The sequence below is a fragment of the Caretta caretta genome, chromosome 14 (assembly GCF_965140235.1).
Source record: "Caretta caretta isolate rCarCar2 chromosome 14, rCarCar1.hap1, whole genome shotgun sequence".
NCBI classification, from domain to species: Eukaryota; Metazoa; Chordata; order Testudines; family Cheloniidae; genus Caretta; species Caretta caretta.
This window is the reverse complement of record NC_134219.1, coordinates 41,356,010-41,374,069: the sequence shown is the minus strand read 5'-3', so window position 1 is coordinate 41,374,069 and position 18,060 is coordinate 41,356,010. Positions and strand designations below refer to the sequence as shown.

Sequence of the window (18,060 nt, the reverse complement as noted above, 5' to 3'; positions counted from 1 at the left end):
GGGGAAGGACAGGGAGAGGGCAGGAGAGAAGGAATGGATGGAGGTGGGGAGAAGGGATGGGAGAACAGGGGGCAATGAAGAGAGGGGGAAGAATATGAACCAATCTGAAGTGTATTGCTTGTCACATAGGCTGGAAGGGAGAGCATATCCTCTGCCCCACAGGCAGGAACTGCTTCACCCATCCCAACACTCACTGGGGATTGAAGTGGGGACCGACAGCGCTTAGCACAAGTCTCTACAACTGGAGCTAAAGAGTCAGTTTGTGAAGTTCAGAGCTGTAAAAACCCATAAACCCTGTGGGTCAGCCATCAAGGGGGGTGTGAATGACACACACTCACCAGAGGGTTACAAGTGCACTGAGGGATTTTTCGGCTCCCTCAGGAGAGAAGGGGGTGTCACAAAGCTCAGGTAGAAAGTTAGGGTTATGGATGCTTTGGAAATTTCTGTAAATATAAATGCTACAGGACACTAAGGATTCAAAGCCCCTGTCATTTTGAACCTCACTTTGCTTTGTGTGGCAACCTTTGGCCAAATTCTCCTGTCCTTTAGACAGTGGAAACCAGAGACCATTTAGGTTATGTCTACACTGTGCAGCTGTTAGCGACAAGGCTGTGTCGACAAAGCGCCGTTTACACTTGCACTTGCCACAGCAAAACTTTTGTCGTTCAGTTGCAAGTGTAGCCTAAGCTACAGCCCCTGAGCTCTGCCTTGCCCGCAGTGAGGGCACTCTGCAGGCAGGCCGTACAGCGCAGGCTGGCACTGCGTGATGGCACAGCTGAGATTCAATTCCATGCAGAGAACGACATTAAAAAAAAGTTCAGGTGGCGAAGTCAAGCATGTAAACACTGTGAAGTGCCAGAATTAAGGTGCCTGAACAGCCAGATCACCAGCCTCAAGAGTCGACAGCTCAGGTTGGAGCATCAGAGGCAGGATTTTTAGTGCAGTCACAGTAGCTTTATTTCTCTGTGGGCTCCATGGGAGTGTTGACATTGACTCCGATAGAAGCAAGATCAAGCCCTATATAGGCAACCTGGGGGCTTGGGGCCAACTGCTAGAAAGGTCCAGGTGCTGCACCTTGGTTTCTGCTGCATTGTTTTCCCAGAAGCCACTGGTGTCCAGACTTTTTGGCTTACTCTGACAAGCTGACAAGTTGATCTCATTTTGAAGGTACAGCCTGAGCCTCTCCATTTTGATGGCACAGTCTGGGGACACACATTGTCAGGCTGTAGGAGGATTCGGGTTTTATCTTTGACCCCTGCCCCTCGTAGTTTATGCAGCTGTAGCCATGGATCTCAGCATGCTCAGAGCTGCACACCTCAGGGGGGCATGGGAAGGAATTGCCTTGGGGACGTTCCCCTCTGGGAGCCCCATGACCCGCTCCTGGGGGCACACAGATCCCAGAGCTCTTCGGCTTCGTTGGAGGAATTTACAGTGTCTGCTATGACTCAGAAAGCTGCACATCTCTTCAGCTACCTGCTAAGAGCATCCTGACCATTAACAGCAAGTCGTTGCTGATGTCTGGCTCACAGGCCAGAGAGCCCATCTAGTGGGTTGTAAAGAATGAAACATGGGAGGAGCACAGACATGACGAGAAGTTCATACCAGGGTGGTTTGATCAGGGGTTCATGGGCGCACTGACGCCCGCAAAAACCCTGCAGTGATGTCTTCTGTCCCACAGGGCTGGGCTTGGCTCCCTGCTGTGGGTGTTGTGACCTGGGGGCTCTGACCACTTGCAGCAACACCTTCCACCTCTGCACTGTGACCCTAAACCCAGCCTGGTGGAAAGGGGCAATGGGGGGAGGGGCTATAGTGTGAGCCTGCCCCTCACTCAGCCTGCAATGGGGAGCCAGGCACAGCCCCATGGGACAGGACACAGCACTGCAGAATGAGTGTGGGCTGGGCTCACTCTCCAGCCCCCTGCCCTCTGGCCTCCCCTCGGCACTTGGCTAGGATTGGGGCTGCGGTGCTGAGGCAGAAGGTGCTGTTGTGGTTGGTCTGAGGAGGAGGAGGAGGAGGAAGAGGCAGTGGCTGAGTGAAGTGGTCGTTAGGGAAGTCCATTTGTGCAAAGCCATCCACGATGTCACGCATGTTGCCCAGAGTCACGGCCTTTCAGAGTCCAATGGTCAACTTTCCCACTCCGCACTGGTAAGTGGCCGATCAGTAGCAGTCTGGAGTAGCTAGCTTCCACAGTGCAATCACCATGTGCTTCTCCAACGACAGGGCAGCTCTCATTCTCATGTCTTTGGGCTGCAAGGCTGGGGCAAACTCATCACACGGTCCCACGAATGTGGCTTTCCTCATCTGAAAGTTTTGCAGCCACTGCTCATCATCCCAGACGTGCATGATGATGTGATCCCACCACTCAGTGCTTGTTTTCTGAGCCCAAAAGCGGTGTTCCACTGTGGTCAGCACCTCCATGAATGCCACAAGGAATCACGTGTCGTAGCTACTACACATGGGAAGATGAATGTTGCACTCCTCTTGCCTTTGTAGCTTAAGGAATAACTCCACTGCCACTCGTCATGTTGTGACACTCTGTACCTTTGGGGAACACCCTGCACCCCCATGTTCATCCTTATAATATGATTGTGTGGTATCCAATGCAAAGTTTGTCATCTTGGGTGTCTTTGGAAGGCTCATGATGTACTGAGCATTGTTGTTATAGTAATGTTATAGGTTGTAATTTCAGGTATATAGTTATGAGGCTGAAAATGTGTCCTCATGGCTTAAAAGAAGCTCAGGCAAAACTCTCCAGGAGCAGAGGGGCAGTACACACCTCATCAGGGTATGTATGGGACAAACCCAGCCCAGCTTCACAGGAACAAAGGACACTGGCCTAGGCAGCAACAAAGGATCTATTGGACTCTCAAGTGAGTCACCCCCCTTCCCTTGGTCAGTTTGGGACTAAGGTGAGGTAATGCTCACCTGACTCTGAAGCGGGGGGGGGGGGGAGCCAAGAGGGAAGAAAGAACACGATAAAAGGGAGAGACCTTTGCCATGCTCTTTCTTTTCCACCTACATCTACAGACACCACCACCAAGTGACTGAAGCACTGATCAAAGGGGAGAGCCTGGTTAAAGGGCAGCCAGCCAGCTGTGGTGAGGCGTATCTTAGTTTGTAAGGGAACTGAAAGTGTTAAGATCAGCTTAGAATGTGTTTTGTTTTTCTTTCATTTGACCAAATCTGACTTCTTGTGCTTTGACTTATAATCACTTAAAATCTATCTTTTGCAGTTAATAAATTTGTTTGTTTATTCTACCTGAAGCAGTGCGTTTGGTTTGAAGCATGTCAGAGCCTCCCCTTGGGATAACAAGCCTGGTACATATCAATTTCTTTGTTAAATTGACAAACTCATATAAGCTTGCAGCGTCCAGCAGGCGTAACTGGACACTGCAAGATGGAGGTTCCTAGGGTTGTGTCTGGGACCGGAGATATTGGCTAGTGTCCTTTGATTGCAAAATGCAAGCAGCGGCTGGCCAAAAGTGCTCACTCATGTAGCTGGGAGCAGCTTACATGCTAGAGGCTGTGTGTGAACAGCCCAGGAGTGGGGGTTCCCACAGCAGAGCAGGGTAAGGCTGGCTCCCAGACTCAAGGATTGGAGTGACCTAGCAGATCACTGGTCTAGACAACACCAGGGGAATGTCACAGTCTATGTGCTTGACTAAGCTGTCTGCAATATGGGGCTACTCATGCATATGTAACCCACTATTTTTTGTGGATGTTGTGTGGACGGTAACAGCCTACTGCTACTGCCAGCTATTGTAACTAGTTCTTTAGTTCAAGTGGTGAAGAGCTGCGCTGCAGTGATGAAAGACCAGCGTTCAAACCCTTGTGATGATGTAGAGGATATTCCAATTATACTGAAAATAACTTTTATGTTTTAAACAGTAGGAAATGACTTACCAAAAGCTACCTTACCAACATTGTAAATAACAAGAATTACTGTGGCCATGGGGAGCATTGAGCATTTGCAGGATTCCTGTTTGCTAAGACAACCTAGAGCCAGTGGGGTGTGAGTGTCCTGGGGAGCTGACCCATGCTTGGAGATCAGTGGTAGCTCCTGGGCCCCATATTCAGCATTATTCACATAGTTAAATGTGTCCAGAGCATCAATGTGGTGACAGTTTATGGTTCGGGCAGATGCCAGCCATAAGGGCGAATGGTGATGAGGGGAAACATCTCGGTTGGTGTTTCACAGGGTAGAGGCCCATCTGAGTGCACTGGAAATGCACATGCAGAAGCGCACAGACATTTGCACGCACAGCTACCAGAACCCCCCCTCCCTCCCCACACTAACGTCCTGGCTCCTCTTCCCTCACTCATTGGAGGAGCCCCATTGATGTCAGGGCACCAGTGAGATGGCTCACGTGAACCAGGGCTGCAGGATGGGGCCCACGGGGGGGATTATGCCCACAACCAGCCCGTGCAGCAAGGCCCTTCACAAGCACATTCTGCAGTCTCCAGGGCAGAAGCAGGTACAGAGCTGAGCTCCCATTTTCAGTGCACGAAGCTCCATCCTCCAGTTCTGAAACTTTGAGCCCATAAGTTAATTCAACATGGAAAGAGACTCTGCCAGTCCTAGCTCTTGCTGTGCTGTTCTCTGTGGCTGGGGCACTTCCCCTCTTCTCACAAACACCCTCCCTGCGGAAGTGCCGGGGCTGCAGCTCCCCACACATGAGAGATGGTTCCTTTAACCCTTCAGCTGCTGCAGATACTAGCTCACTCACCTCCCACTCTGGAGCACAAAGGGCCAGAGTCTTGGGCCAGGCTGAGCTGCTATTTCTGCAGGACCTGAAGGGACCAGGGCAGAGTCCAGTGGAGACATTTTCAGCCCCATCTGGGCCTGATCTGGAGATTAAAACCCTGCAAAAATTCCTGCTACAGAACGAACTTTGAAAAGCTCCACCCCCCGCCCACCCCCTGCCATCCTCAAAGACCTGAGGAAATTCATAGATTCGGGGGAGGGGAGCGCTTTTGTTAAACTGGAGCTAAAGGTGGCAGGGGAGAGAAGTCTCACTGAAGGGGAAAGCTCCCCGTACTAAGAGAATATTGTAGTTTTCTCAAAACCACTAAGGTTCAAAAGCCTGGAGATTCTAAGTGAAGGCGACACTTTCAAAACAAACCCCAGTATTGGACAGTCTGCCAGTGCACAGTTAGGTCACCAAACAACCCAGGTTCTGTCCTGTGCCAGCACCAGCCTCTCAGCCCCACCCCAGTGAACCATGTGTGTGTCCTGGGCACGGAGTGGGCTTCTATGGAGGAGGACTCTTTCTAAATGAGCGTTTGTTCATGGAGTTTCCAGGTTGGCGGGAGCTCGAACGGGCCCACAGCCACAGGCCACGTCTGCACTTGAAAATTAGATCGACCCAGCTACGTTGCTGAGGGGTGTGAAAAATCCACACCCCTGAGAGATGCAGCTAAGCCAGCCTAGCCCCCGGCGAAGATAGCGCTAGGTCCATGGTAGATTGCTTCTGTCGACCTCGGGAGCTGGATTTCCTACTGTGCTGCTGTAGTGTTTTTAGTGTAGACATGGTCTCCGGTTGCAGAAACTTTAAAGTCTGACAGTCCCCTTGATTTGCATAGTTCATCTACCTGTGCCACAGACCCATCCAGCCATTACCATCTGGCAACGGTTAGGCAAGGGGCGAGTTCAGACTTCTATTTTTCTGCTGAACTCTGTCAATTGTATTACCAGATTGGAAAGGCCAGATCTTGAAGACATTTTGTAAAGGACGAAGTGGTAAGATTCAGACATGACTTGGAAGTGTGGGGCTACAGAGAGGGCTGAATCGAAGGCAAAGCCCAGTTCATGGCCTGAGTGACCACCCCTATGGCGCTGCCCATGGTGACTGAAAATGGAGGGTGAGTGGGAGGTTGGATGTGGGGAGATTAGGAGCTTTGTTTTAACTGTGTTGCGTTTAAGCTGATGGTGGGATATCAGTGAGGACAGAGACAAGGAGACAGACTGGAGGTTTCAGTCTGGACTGACAGAAACAGGCCCAGAGTGGATAGGCTGATCTAGGAGTTGTCAGCATAAAGATGATAATGAAAGCCATGGTTTTTAATGAGATTGCTCAGAGATAAGGTGCAGAGGCAGAAGGGAGGAGGGGAGGTGTGGAGTGAAGCTGAGGTGCATAGACTGTGAGCAGGGGAAGAGGAGGAGTAATAGTTTTACAGTAGTGCCTAGGGACCCCACTCATAGACCAGGGCCTCATTGCGCTAGGTGCTGTACAAAACCAGAACAAACAGAGAGTGGGATGCTTGTGGCTAGGCCCTTCCAGAGATGCATTGGGGACACCACTGGGATGATCCAATGGCTCTCCTCCAGCTGCCTATCGCAGCACAGTACTGAGGGCAAAGGGGAATTCTGCCACTGACTTAAGTGGGGCCTGGGTTCTCCCTGAGAGTATCAAGGCTGAAGGTCTCATTGCACTCGGCTGCAGTGACTGTCTGTGTCACTGATCTCCAGCTCTTCCAGATCACTCTCAGCCAGTTAAAGTGACTTTGCACCATAAGTGCAGTTTCAAGGGGATTTTGGAAGGTGGCTGTTTTTAACTGTAGAATTGTTTCATTTGTTTCCGAAGCCCTTGCACAGGATGTGGTATGACTGAAAGAGAATTTATAGCTGTGCGGCTCACGCTCTGACTACAGCCAGCCTTTACGTCCTCTGCAGGTTCAGTTTCTAAGACACCAAGGCTGAGAATTGGTCAGAATTCAACTAAAAGAAATTCAGTTAGGACAAGTGCAAAGTATTTCATTTAGGAAGGACAAGTCAAATGCATAACTACAAAATGGGGAATAGCTGGCTAGGAGGTAGTACGGCTGCAAAGGATCTGGGGGTCATAGTAGATCACAAATAACAATAGGAGTCAACAATGTAACAGAACTGTGAAGAAGGCTAATATCAGTGTGGGAAGTATTAACAGGAGTGTTCTGTAAGACAGGGGATGTAATTGTCCCTCACTGAAGCCTCAGCTGAGTAGTGAGTGCAATCCTGGGTGCCCCTCTTTAGGAAAGATGAGTCCACAGGTGAGCAACAAAAAATGATCAAAGGTTGAGAAAACCTGACCTCTGAGGAAAGGTTGAAAAAACAGCTAGGCATGTTTAGTCCTGAGAAAAGAAAGCTGAGAGGGGATCTGAGAACAGCCTTCCAATCTGCTAAGGGCTGCTCCAAAGAGGACTGTAAATAGGCTTCCAAGGGCGGTTGTGGAATCCCCATCACCGGGGGGGTTTAAGAACAGGTTGGACAAACACCTGGCAGGGATGGTCTAGGGTTTACTTGGTCCTGCCACAGCTCAGGGCCTAGATTGATGAGGTCTTGTGGCCCCTTCCAACCCTGTATTTCAATAATTCTGTGATCCCAGACTGATGACAACAGCCCACAAGGTGTCCTGCAGAGAGCAGAAACCAGTAGGAAAGACAAAAATTAAGTGAGTAAGTGGCCAAAACATTAGTGACTAGAACAAAGTGGAGCTAAGGGCAGCAGTCCCTGGCAGTGGTTGAAAGCTGGGGCAGGAGGAAGGGGTGGCAGCCCTTTTAGTGCCCCTGGCCACCACCCTGTTCCCTCTAGTGCACATCAGGCCTGATTCTCCCCTGCCTGTCCCCTTGCGTCGGTGTTTACACCTGTGCAAAGTGAGGGCTAACTTGGTTTTAATGCCACTGTTGGTGTGAGAGGAGAACTCTGGTTGGCAGGGTTTACCCCCCACTCTGCCCAGGCGTAAATGGCAGCAGGAGGGGCAGGGCAGGGGAGAATCCTGCCACTGTTGCTTAAGGCCCCGACTGACAATCAGCATCTCCTTCCTCCTGATCACTCGCATGCAGTGGACCTTTCCGGAGGAAGCCCGGTGACCATGTGAGTTTCCTTCACTACAAACTGTCTCTCTCTCCTGCTACTGCCCTGCCCGCTGCCTTGCTCAGCGGCTCTGCTTCTGCCCTCACACTGAATCCCACACACAGCCCCAGCTCTCTCTCTGGGGACGTCTACGTTGCAGCTGAAGGTGGAATTTCCAGCTGGGGTAGACGTACCCCGTAAGCTTTGACTGAGCTTGTGAGCTAAAAAGACCAGTGTCGCTGTGGCAGCGGGGGCAGCTGGAGAGGCTGGATGCTGAAGTATCTACCTAGAGTCTGGGGCGGGATCGTACTTGGGTGTCTGGCCTATCCCACCACCCGCACCTTCACGGCTACTCTGCTATTTTAGGTGTTGTACCTTGACCAAAGCCAGCACGTGTACATCTCCCCTTTAGAATCCCTTGATGAGGGGGCAGGTCTAATTCAGCGAGATCAGGGGGTTAAAAAGCCAGCTCATAAACAACCAGAGCAGCTAGTGAAGAGAAGCAGCAAACAAGGGAGTTCTGTGAGGGAATTTAGAAAGGGAGCGTGATAGCCAGATAGACCTAATAAACAGTCTCTAAACTCCCTCCAGCCCTCAAGAAAGAAAAACACATATGTAAGCAGTGTCAGGATGAGCTCCACCCTGACATCTGGTGGTGAGGTGTGGCAAGTTGTGGAAAAGAACTTCAGGGGCCAATCTCATTTGCATAGGCACACCCACCACGCCTAGAATGAGACCATAGCTGCCCAAATGGTCACTTTGGCTGCTGTGGGATCCCCAGTGTCTCTGTTATTGGGGCAGGAAGAATAAATTGTTATTACCCTGATTATGGGAACTGTGCTTGGAACTGTACGTGGCCTTTTGTTATGATGGAGGGATTCACCATCAACTAAGTAGCACTCGCTAGGCAAGGGTCATGGGTTCCAAAACTGTGTGAATGGAGAGAGGCTGGGGATAAGTATTAATACTTGGTGGTATGGGCCCCTTGGTGAGGGCCTTACATGCTAATTGCACTTCCTCCTCTCTCCACTGTGGAATATCAGAGCTAATTTTGATTTCATTAGAAGTCTGGTTATAGGCTGCTGAGCTCACTTTGGGCTGACAGTGCACCAACACTGGGGCTCCCCTACTACAAGCTGAATTCACCTAAGAGCTGAAATCACTGAGTGTTGTGTTAAGTAGTGGGGGAGCCTGAAGATATATTGTGGAGCAGTTTGTGGGACGGCTGGAGTGCCTTGCGGACCGGCTGGTGAAGCAGTTCGACGTGGAGCAGTTTGTGGATGGCAGGAGCTGCTTGTGGGCTATGGAGCTGAGTGAAGGAGCTCGTGGGGCGGCTGGCGGAGCGGAGCGCAGCTGAGCGAAGGAGTTCGTGGGGCGGCTGGCAGAGCGGAGCGCAGCTGAGCGAAGGAGTTCGTGGGGCGGCTGGCGGAGCGGAGCGCTGCTATGGGGCGGTCAGCTTCAGATCATGTAAGGTGCCTCTTACCCCCGTCCCATTTCCACCCAGGTTGGGAGGTAAAGCTCCACAGATAAACTTTCGAACTCTGGGGCTGCCCTGACCAGGGACAGAGACTTTTGGGGCATTGGACTTTTGGGACTTTGGGACTTTGGGTGATTTGGGGTTGCTGGACTCAAGAACCCAAGGGAAAAGGGCATGCTCCAATTTGCTTGGGGTGGGTTTTTTTTGCTCATGGGTTGTGTTAGGAATCCTGTTGGTGGTGTTTCCCCAACATAATGCCACATTGTTTCTCTCTGTTATTAAAAGGCTTTTCCTACACTCAGACTATGTGCTTGCGAGAGGGGAAGTATTGCCTCTTGGAGGCGCCCAGCGGGGGTGGTATATATTTGTCCCAGGTCACTGGGTGGGGGCTCGAGACGGTTTGCATTGTGTTATTGGAATGGATCCCCTAGATATTGAACCTGGCCCTTGTTGCTGCCAACTCTGACGGGCAGAAGGGTTACACATACAAGGAGCAAACATACAACCCCCCTTACAAGAATCAAAGTAATGCAGGCAGAAATCCAGCAGCAGGATGGGGGCTCTCCAGTTCATTACACTGAGTGCAGCGTGTGTTATTACCTCCCCTGTGGGCAGGTGGCGTATGTGGGCATTAGGTGCAAGCAACCCCTGGCCCCCAGCGACCGAGTACAGGCTCTGGAGACCGGAGTGGCGGAAGGTTAATGGGGAGACATACATACACTGGAAGGAGAGATACCGGGATTTCTAAGACCATAGATAAGCCCCACGCAGTGAAACCCCACACCGTCAGATGCTCCCAGGGTGTGAACTATGGATGGAGGCTCCGGGTGTACAAGGCTTCCTGCTGCCTGTGTCACAGATTTCTACCCAGCCTCCGGAAGGGTCGGGGGTGCGGGCTGTAGCTGGTTTGCCACGTTCTTTGCTTGTGGGGAATGATGTTCTGGCTGTGAACACAGAAGGGCTGAATCAGCCCCCTCAGGTAGCTCCAGACAGGCAAAAGGATGTGAGCAAAACCGCAGATAGAACAGCTGATGGGGAAAGGGGGGGGGGGTCACATTCCCTGGTTAGACTCCCAGAGCATGAGTGGTGCATTTAATAGGCAGGGGAAGGCTGAGCCTGCCCAACCAGCCCCGCGTGGCCCCACCCATGCTCCGCCCAGAGGCCCCCTCCCTCCGCTGCTACTTGGCCCCAGCCCAGGCAGGCTGCTCCTCTCCCAGGAAGGGAAGCCGGCTGGGGCTGGGGCTAGGGTGGCCGGGACTTGGTGTAGCTGGAGCTGCCCAGTGCCAGGGGGGCCCCAGCACTGGGGCCAAGCTGCTCAGCGCTCCAGAGCTGGGGAGGAAAGGGGGGCTGCATGCCACCTGCCACTCCGGGGCTCGGGGGGTGTCTGCGGCCTCCCGCTGCTCTGGGGGGCCATGTGCTGCCCGCCGGCCCGATGCTCTGGGGTTGGGGGGGCGCCCAGCACTCTGGGTGTGGGGAGGGCTCATGGCTGCAGGGGGATCTGGGCTTGGGGGGAAGGGGGAGGGTGGGCTGCGGCCTCAGGCAGAAGGGGTGGACTGGGGCCTAGCCTCCCCGAGCTGGTGGCTCATCCACCGCCCATGTCCCAGAGGAGTTAGGCGACACCCCCAGGTTTGCAGGCAAAGGCCTGAGGAGGAAGTGGGTGAGATCCCTGCTGCTCCAGAGAAGGGACAGAACCTACTGACTGAAAGGGAAATCTGCTGGGCCCTACAGCTCAGCTCAGGGAATTAAGGTCTCTGCTAACCCATCAGAGGGACCCAGGAGCTGTACAGACCATGAGGTTGGCAGTGTCTCAGGCCACAAGTAGGGACATGGAGGCTGCTGCAGTGCACTGCCAATCTATGGCACCCACCCAGGGGGGCAATGCCCAAGCGGTGGATCAGAAACTTCTTGGGAGATGGTGAAGGATCCTGAGCCGGAGAGGAGAGGGAATTCAGCTCACCTTGACTCAGGGGGCGGTGAACCTCCATCCAGTATTGGGGCAGCCAACCTTGTGGGGGACAAAGGGACCACCAGAAACGTCCTAGGCACTGCATGAGAGGAGAGAGGGGGAGAACCAGGTCTTAAGTTTACATGCAAAGGTTTTGGGATCTAGCAAGGGTAAGAACTGGCATGAGAAAGTTCAGCCCCATGGGATCTGAACTGAAAACTTATTCAAGATGGTTGACGAGCAACTCTATGGATTTTGGAAGGATGTCTGCCGGCTTACTAGCAGAATGTTTGTTATCTAAACACACCTTATGGAATTAGGATAAACTTTCTTGAAGTTAGACCTCATTGAATTAGGGTTAATACTTTTGGGGTCCATTGTCCTAAAATTGCAATTGTGTGAGTGTTGTGGTTGCATTGTATGTAGGGAGGGGGGATGCTAATGAACTTCCCCCATTATCATCCCTTGAAGTCGCTCTTTCCCCCACCCCCCAAGTCTGCATATGCAAGTTGGAACTGGATTCTGTAGAGACCCAGAGACAAAGAAAAGCTTTTTGGATAAAAGCCTGAGTTTAAAATGACACAGGGCCTTCTTCCTGGTCCAGCAAATGGACAGAACCCTGGTCCCCCGAGGGCCTCAATCCTTAGGGGAGGATTGGAAGGACTTGGCCTGCTGAGGCCTCATAACATTGGGTGCTTGTTCTGAGCTGAAGCTCTGATGAGCTTGAACCACAAGGAAACCCCAAGGGTGGGGGGATGCCCGATAAGCTTATTAGCATGTGTGTAAGTCCTTCTATTATTTTTAATGTCATCTTTTTACCTTAAGAATAAAGCTAAGCTTGCTTAGAAAGAGCTGGGTTGTTATTTATTCCTGTAGCAATTACACGATATCCATCTCTGAAGGGAAAGCAAGCAGGTGTCCGAGGGCAACCTGTCTGGGCTGGGAATTACACAGTGAAGGCAGGGCACTGCGCAGCCTGGACTTACCCTGGTCAGAAGGGAGAATGACTTGGGTCTCCACCCAACCGAAGCAATAGCTGGGGAGCTGGGAGCCTGAGAGTGGGTGCCCTTGCTGAATCACTGAGGGGAGATACAGGTGCAGTTGTCCTGAACTGTGACACCTATTTCTGTGAGAGGGGCAGGGCTTAGGACACATCCTGCTCATCAGCATCACCCGTTGGCTACCTTAGGAGTTGTCACAGATCCACAGGATCCGTGCTATGCCCCCAGCTTTGAAACAGTCTCTAAGAGGAATCAGTTCAGTGTGCCAGACCCCCTTGGGGGTCTCACTCCTCCTCCAGAGTAAGCCACTTGGCCTCACAACCTCCTTACACTGAGCCTCTGAGCTCCAGCACTCCTGCTTCACACGAGGAGCTCTGTTCAGCGAGTCCAGCTGAGCTAGATTCCTGGGGGAGACTCGTCCACTCTTCAAAGACTAATGCACCTCATCTGGCATTTGCAGTGACACTCAAACAGCATTGTCCAAAGAGTAGGATTTATTAATCATCTGGAAACAGCATAGGAAGTCCTTAGGTTAGCACAGAGAACTGAGGGTTAAAGCATAGACCTTTGTATGCGGGTGCAATTCATCCCGTCATCCAGATCATTCATAAAGATGCTGAACACAACCGGCCGCAGGACCAACCCCTGGGGCACTCCCCTTGATACCGGCTGCCAACTAGACATGGAGCCATTGATCACTACCCGCTGAGCCCGACGATCTAGCCAGCTTTCTATCCACCTGATAGTCCATTCATCCAATCCATACTTTTTTAACTTGCTCGCAGGAAAACTGTTGGAGGCTGTATCAAAAGCTTTGCTAAAGTCAAGATATATCACATCCACCGCTTTCCCCATATCCACAGAGCCAGTTATCTCATCATAGAAGGCAATCAGGTTGGTCAGGCATGACTTGCCCTTGGTGAATCCATGTGGACTGTTCCTGATCACCTTCCTCTCCTCCAAGTGCTTCAAAATGGATTCTCTGAGGACCTGCTTCATGATTTTGCTGGGGACTGAAGTGAGGCTGGATGGTGTGTAGTTCCCCAGGTTCTCTTTTTTCCCTTTTTTAAAGATAGGCACTCCAATAGTCCAGGACCTCCCCCGATCGCCACGAATTTTCAAAAATAATGGCCAATGGCTCTGCAATCACATTAGCCAACTTCCTCAGCACCCTTGGATGCATTAGATCTGGACCCATGCACTTGTGCATGTCCAGCTTTTCTAAATAGTCCTTAACCTGTTCTTTCACCGCTGAGGGCTGCTCACCTACTCCCCATGCTGTGTTGCCTAGTGCAGCAGTCTGGGATTGCCCTTCTCTGTGAAGACCGAGGCAAAAAAAGCATTGAGTACTTCAGCTTCTTCCACATCATCTATCACTATGTTGCCTCCCCCTTTCATTAAGGGTCCCACACTTTCACTGACCTTCTTCTTGTTGCTAACATACCTGTAGAAACCCTTCTTGTTACCCTTCACGTCCCTTGCCAGCTGCAACTCCAATTGTGCCTTGGCCTTCCTGATTACACCCCTGCATGCTCTAGCCATATTTTTATACTCCTCCCTAGTCATCGGTCCAAATTTCCACTTCTTGTCAGCTTCCTTTTTGAGTTTACGCTCACTGAAGATTTCACTGTTAAGTCAAGCTAGTCGCCTGCCATATTTGCTATTCTTTCTGTACTTTGGGATGGTTTGTTCCTGGGCACTTAATAAGACGTCTTTAAAATACAGCCAGCTCTCCTAGACTCCTTGCCCCCTCATATTAGCCTCCCAGGGGATCCTGCCCATCAGTTCCCTAAGGGAGTGTAAGTCTGCTTTTCTGAAGGTTAGGGTCCGTATTTTGCTACTCTCCTTTCTTCCTTTTTTCAGGATCCTGAACTCAACCATCTCATGGTCACTGCTGCCCAGGTTGCCACCCACTTCTACTTCCCCTACCAATTCTTCCCAGTTTGTAAGCTGTAGAGGAGCACGGCCCCTAGTCGGTTCCTCCAGCACTTGTACCAGGAAGTTGTCCCCAACACTCTCCAAAAACTTCCTGGATTGTCTATGCACTGCTGTATTCCTCTCCCAGTAGATGTCAGGGTGATTGAAGTCCCCCATTAGAACCAGGGTCTGTGATTTGGAGATTTCAGCTAGTTGTCCGAAGAAAGCCTTGTTTATCTCATCCTTCTGATCTGGTGGTCTATAGCACATACCCACCACGACATCATCCTTGTTGCGCTTGCCTCTAAACTTAACCCAAAGACTCTCAACAGGCTTTTCTCCAGTTTCATACTGGAGCTCTGAGGGGAATCATACTGCTCTCTTACATTCAGTGAAACTCCTCCACCTTTCCTCCCGTACCTGTCCTTCCTGAACAGTTTATACCTCAGACTATGGGACTTCTGCATAGCCCATGACATCTCCCAGAGGGCCTTCCACCTGCCGGGTGCCCGCAACACGCGAGCCGATCATTTGAGCAGGGACTTCTCCTCCCAACATGAGTGGTCTCCCCACCCAGAAGTGGCTCACCAGCTCTTCCAAGCGTGGGGAACACCCCAGGTGGACCTGTTCGTGACGACGCAGAACAGGCATTGCCCCCGGTTTTGTTCTGGGGGGGTCTGGGACGGGTCGCTATCTCAGATGCCCTCCTCCTGTTCTGGTCAGATCAGCTTCTCTATGCCTTCCCCACATTCCCTCTCATCAGCAGGGTCCTGGAGAAAGTAAAAATGGACAAGGCACGGGTCCTCTAATTGCCCCAGCATGGCCCCAGCAGCATTGGTACGGGACCCTCATGGGCCTGACACTGGCCATGCTAAGGCCACTGCTGCTCCGCCCGCACCTGCTCTCCCAGGACCGGGGCCATCTCCTCCATCCCAACCTAGCGGCTCTCCACCTCACGGTGTGGTTGCTCAGTGGCTAGGCGGGGAGGAGCAGACATGTTCGGAGCGGGTCCAGTGCATCCTCCTGGAAAGCAGACAGCCCTCCACACGCCGCACCTACTTGGTGAAGTGGTCCAGGTTCTCTAGATGGGCTGCTGAGCAGAGTGTTTCCCCAGTGGCCGCCCCAATCCAGCTTATCCTAGACAACCTAGGGCCTGGCACCCTCATCAGTCAAGGTGCACCTGGCGGCCATATCGGCCTTCCATCCTCTGGTGCAGGGACACATGGTGTTCTCCCATGCTACGACTGGACGTTTCCTTAAGGGATTGGACCGTCTTTTTCCATATGCTAGGCCCCCTGTCCCACAGTGGGACCTGAACTTGGTGTTATCCCATCTCACGGGGCCCCCGTTTGAACCTCTGGCCACGTGCTCTTGGTCTCACCTCTCATGGAAGGTGGCCTTCCTGGTTGCTATCACGTCAGCCAGGCGGGTCTCAGAGCTCAGGGCTCTGACCTCCAAAACCCCGTACATAGTTTTCCATAAAGATAAGGTTCTGCTTCACCCACACCCTGCATTCCTCCCTAAGGTGGTCTCCGCCTATCACATGGGCCAGGACATTTTCTTGCCTGTCCTCTGTCCCAAGCCTCACTCGTCCAATGAGGAACACTGCTCCACATGCTTGACGTGCGTAGGGCACTGGCCTTCTACCTGGAACAGACTAAGCCGTTCAGAAAGTCATCTCAACTGTTTGTTGCCTCGGCTGAGTGCATAAGGGGTCGGTCGATTTCCACCCAGCGCCTCTCCCATTGGATCACCTCATGCATTCATACCTGTTATGATCTGGCGAGTGTTCCTCCACCACCGATTGTGAAGGCATACTCGACTTGGGCCCAGGCCTCATCGGCTGCCTTCCTGGCTCACGTCCCTATCCAGGACATTTGTAGGGCCACTACTTGGTCTTTAGTTCACATGTTTACCTCGCCCTATGCAATTGTCTCCCAAACGAGGGATGACGCCGGGTTCGGCAGGGCCGTATTCCATCCCGGGAATCTGTGAACTCCTACCCACCTCCAACAGATATAGCTTGGAATCACCTATTGTGGAATACACAGAAGCAATCACTTGAAGAAGAAAAGACAGTTACCTTTTCCGTAACTGGTGTTCTTCGAGATGTGTTGCTCATGTCTATTCCACATCCTGCCCTCCTTCCCCTCTGTCGGAGATGTCTGGCAAGAAGGAACTGAGGGTGGGGGGAGCACGCAGCTCCCCCTATACCGCGCCATGGAAGCAGCACTCCAGGGGTCGCAGGGGTGCTCCCCTTATGGGTACTGCTAGGGGAAACACTTCCAGCACCAGTGCACGTGGCAAGCACACACACCTATTGTGGAATAGACATGAAGAACACATCTCGAAGAGCACCAGTTACGGAAAACGTAGCTGTCTTTTCTTATCGGCCCCAGGTACCTTCAACACCTGTAGCTTCACCACACCACCCAGCCTTGCAAACTACAACCCTTACCCACTGCACTCAACCCACATCACCATGCATTTTAGCCAGCCAGAAGTGCAACACTCATTGCACAGCACTCCAGACAGGAAGACTGAGTATGAGAACAGGACATACGCAATCTGTGATTGAACCATTCCCCACCCCACTCCCTTGCCTTTTCTGTTTCCCAAGCAATTGTGTTCCTTTTCAATAAATGAATTTTATTTTCAATAAATGGCTTTTTTGGCTTTGAAAACATTCTTTATTATTGCATTAAGTAAAAGATACCTTAGCCCATGAAAGCAACAGGCACTGCAAGTCAGTGTCGCAAGCACAGATTCCTACTAACATTGGAACCACTGCACTTCACTCTCTTACAGGGCACCAAACATTACTGGTGGCTTTCAGCCTCGAATTGCTTCCTCAAGGCATCCCTAATCCTTGCAGCCCTGTGCTGGGCCCCTCTAATAGCCCTGCTCTCTGGCTGTTCAAATTCAGCCTCCAGGTGTTGAACCTCCGAGTTCCATGCCTGAGTGAATCTTTCACCCTTCCCTTCACAAATATTGTGGAGGCTACAGCACGCGGACATAACCGCGGGGATGCTGTCATCGACCAGGTCCAGTTTCCCATACAGGCAGCACCAGTGGCCCTTTACACTGCCAAAAGCACACTCCAGAGTCATTCTGCACCAACTCAGCCTGTTGTTGAACCGCTCCTTGCTGCTTTCAAGGCTCCCTGTGTAGGGTTTCACGAGCCACGGCATTAAAGGAAAAGCGGGGTCTCCAAGGATCACAATGGGCATTTCGACTTCCCCCCAGTGTTGGGGCCAGCTCGTTGTAGAAACAGCAGGTCACAGGGGCAGCATTCAAACTGGCATTCCTCAGCAGTTCAGGCTCCATTCCCGCGGACTGAAAGGGAAGACAGAGCGTGCAGTACAAGAAATGTTGAAAGATGGCACCAAATGTGGACGGAAGCACAGGGATTGCTGGGATGTGAACTGATGCATCATGGAGCGTTGGGACAGGACCCAGAGTCCCCCGCACCGCATGCCCCCTTCCCACAAGCCACAACCCCAGAATGGGAAGAGGTGCTCTGTGGGATAGCTGCCCATAATGCACCACTCCCAATGCCACTGCAAGTGCCGCAAATGTGGCTACGCCCAGTGTGCTTGGAGCTGACCGTGTGAACACACTGCAGCGCTTTCCCTGCCGCGCTCTCCGAAGGCTGGTTTAACTCCCAGCGCTCTACATCTGCCAGTATAGCCGTGTCCTTCGAGTCTTCTCGGAAGGAAACAGCTCCAGTCCTGCTGAGGTGGAAGGGTCTGTCCCAGCAGACTCAAGCAATCTGGTGTCCCAAGTGATCTGAATCCGGGAATGACACTGAAGAGAGTGTTCTTCCTGCTTTTCTGTGAACTAGAGTAAATGGAATGGCCAAAACAAACTAACAAACAAAGGCAGAGAC

General features: G+C 51.9%; 1 protein-coding gene across 3 annotated transcripts in view; it reads right to left on the bottom strand.

Annotated features, from left to right (window-relative positions):
- Positions 1 to 18,060, bottom strand: part of LOC125621599 (butyrophilin subfamily 1 member A1) — a 655,591-nt gene that overhangs the window by 180,568 nt on the left and 456,963 nt on the right. The window lies entirely within an intron of this gene.